Source organism: Sinocyclocheilus rhinocerous, unplaced genomic scaffold (genome assembly GCF_001515625.1).
Source record: "Sinocyclocheilus rhinocerous isolate Xijiao unplaced genomic scaffold, SAMN03320098_v1.1 scaffold3235, whole genome shotgun sequence".
Classification (NCBI taxonomy): domain Eukaryota; kingdom Metazoa; phylum Chordata; class Actinopteri; order Cypriniformes; family Cyprinidae; genus Sinocyclocheilus; species Sinocyclocheilus rhinocerous.
In genome coordinates, this window is record NW_015623484.1 from 15,301 (window position 1) to 18,814 (window position 3,514).

Genomic DNA, 3,514 nt, shown 5'->3' on the forward strand with positions numbered 1-3,514 from the left:
TTTTTTTTTTTGCTATTGCAGCAGTTAAAGAAATGGAGGACCCTGCACGTCGAAAAATTACACTAAAGGGTACCCTGTGCATCAAAAATTGATGCCAAAGGGTCCTGAGCAAGCGTCAATATGTGACGAGTTGGGAGTGAAAATGTGTTGCTGCAGCCATCAACTGGTTATACTGGTAATATCATCTCATTTTCCTTTAACTGTTTCTTCAGCAATCTTCCATTTAAAGAGATAGGTCACCCAAAAATGAAAAATTGCTGTTAATTTACTCACCCTAAGGCCATCCAAGATGATGGTTTTGGATTACAGGTAATAATAATGCTAATAATAGTGTTAATAATGGTAATACAATTACTGGTAATAATATTGTAAATAATATTCAGTTTCTTGCACAGACCAGTCGTTTTGCTTCATAAGACCTCAATATATTGTCAGGAGCCACTGGTATTAAATTTGTTGTCCTTGATTTGCTTTTTTTAATTCTCAAAAATGGGTAGCCACTGACTTGAATTTTATGACTCACAAAGGACAACAGATAAGTAACAGATAACAGAAAAGGGTTTCAGAAAAAAAAGTCACCTATATCTTAGATGGGCCTAGGGTGAGTAACAGCAAATTTTCATTTTGGGGTATCTGTTGCTATAACTATCGGATTTGGTCATTCAATTGGCTGCCAATTGAATAATTCCATTCAAGTTTATTTGTATAGCGCTTTTCACGATACAAATCGTTGCAAAGCAGCTTACAGAAAATTGAGTTTCTACAATATATTTAGCAGTAGCTTATTCAATTCAAGTTTATTTGTATAGCGCTTTTCACGATACAAATACAGATTTTGATTTTCAAAGATTTATTATAAAAACTTGATTTTCTTTTTCCAAAATGCAATAAATCCATGACACTTTTTTTTTCAAAATGCAATAAATCCACTGAATCAATATAAAAGTAATTTTTCATATTGAAACTGTTGAAAATACACGAAGTAAGTTGATCCACATATGACAGTCTCTGAACTTAGTCAATATTGTTACTTAACTCCCCGTCTAGGGCTGGGGAGCCAGTAACAAAAATAAATAAATAGAAATATCTAAAGAAAAGAAAAAACCTTGGAGAGAGAACCAGGGCAATCCAGCCTCCTGACCCAGAGTCAACACAGACACCAATTCAAATTAATATCTTTTTAATTTGAAAAGATAAGAAAAAAGTAAACAGAACCAATAATCTCAAAGAAAGTATTTACAAACATATAGGGAACAAAGACTTCAGGGGAGAGCTAGGCCAAAATAACAAACAAAACCAAACGAACTAACCCAAGGATATTTATCAATTACCTACAAAAAGATAATCCAAAAATAAAGTACACAAAACTTCCCTCTCTTCCTGTCTGCCCATAACCAGGAGAAAAAGAGAAATACAAACAAAAATGGCACCCTCCCCCTACATTCCCTTAAATCAAAAAGAACATAAGAACACTAACAAACATAGTTAACGTTAAACAAAAATAGTCAAATGGTTTTAAACAACTTCAGTTCTCTTTCTGCTCAAGAAAACAAAGTCCTGAGTTCACTTACTCAGAAATAGATCAGCCAAAATTCAATCAACAAGTGAATCTGGGCAACCAGGAGGAAGAATAGCCCTGGCAGAAAAGATTCTCTCTCTGCTTTCTCCACAGATCCACCACTTCTTATATTTCTACTCCTTCCCGTCATCAACCAATCACCGCGGGCATCACCTGATTGAACACAGCTGGTTGGAACACCTGTCTCGTGACGAGGGAGAGAGAGAGGCAGAGAGATAGAAGGAAAGCAAACAGAACCACATCCAACACATGTACACAATTATAAAACACATTGAATACGTCCTTGGACGTAACACCCCCATCTCTAATTTTTTTCCATGCAACAAAAATAATCTGTGTCACTCATCAGCTCTGCACACTCGGGACAGCGCATCAGCAACTACATTGTCTGAACCCTTCTGATGTTTAATTTTTAATGTTAAACAAAGATAATCAAATGGTTTTAAACAACTTCAGTTCTCTTTCTGCTCAAGAAAACAAAGTCCTGAGTTCACTTACTCAGAAATAGATCAGCCAAAATTCAATCAACAAGTGAATCTGGGCAACCAGGAGGAAGAATAGCCCTGGCAGAAAAGATTCTCTCTCTGCTTTCTCCACAGATCCACCACTTCTTATATTTCTACTCCTTCCCGGCATCAACCAATCACCGCGGGCATCACCAGATTGAACACAGCTGGTTGGAACACCTGTCTTGTGACGAGGGAGAGAGAGAGGGAGAGAGATAGAAGGAAAGCAAACAAAACCACATCCAACACATGTACACAATTATAAAACACCTTGAATACGTCCTCGGACGTAACACCCCCATCACTAAATTTTCAGCAAAAAAAAAAAAAAAATCCGCTTCACTCATCAGCTCGGCACACTCGGGACAGCGCATCAGCAACTACGTTGTCTGAACCCTTCCGATGTTTAATTTCAAGGTTGTACTCCTGCAAAATGAGAGACCACCGCATCAAACGCATCAAACAGTTAGACATTTCTGACAACAACACTAGTGGATTGTGATCTGTGTACACTTTAATGTTGCTAATGTTGCTATGGGCTACAATGGCCTCCCAAATACACTTCAAAGTGTCGCAATGCCAGTACCATGGCCAGCGCCTCCTTCTCAATAGTGCTGTAATTGCGCTGACACTTAGAAAATGTCTTAGAAAAATAACACACAGGATGCTCAACCCCCGAGTCATCCTCTGGATACAAAGGTGCCAAAGGAATCTTTTGATTCAGCTTCCCTGCACGCTGGCATACATCACACGAATGGCAGAAATCTGATACCGCAGATTTTAATCCAGGCCAGAAATAATACTTAACGCGGTGAAATGTTTTCGTGACTCCCAAATGTCCCGAAAGAGGATGTTCATAAGCCAATTTTAAGACTTGTAATTGGTAACCAGTGGGTAACACAATTTGATATCTCACCTGCCAGTCTGCCGCATCAGAATTTGAAGGTTTCCATTTACGCATGAGAACTCCCTCGTCCCAATAATACGTTGTATTCAAATCAGAGACATCATTCACATTAATTGCCATCTCAGAACAATTTCGCAATGTAGGATCAGACTTCTGGGCTAGGGATAACTGATCTCGACCCACCTGTAAATTAACTCCTTCAGCTGTCAGAGTTTCTGAACTAGACTTTACTTCAGCCTCCACAACTAAGTGATCTTTACTAGGTTCAAAACCAGTACCAAGAAAATAATCAGAGATGTCAATTACATCGTTGAAGTTCTTTAATTGCGACCTCGTTACCACAAAGGCAGGGAACACTGAAGGAAACTGCACAGACAAATCCGGCTGAAGGCAAGCATCAGGTCTATTAGCCACCACTGGGCAAGGGAAAACGTTAGCCCCGGCGAGGTCATTCCCAAGGAATATACTAAGCCCGTCCACAGGTAATTTAGGGCGCACACCCAACTCAACAGCTCCTGTAAC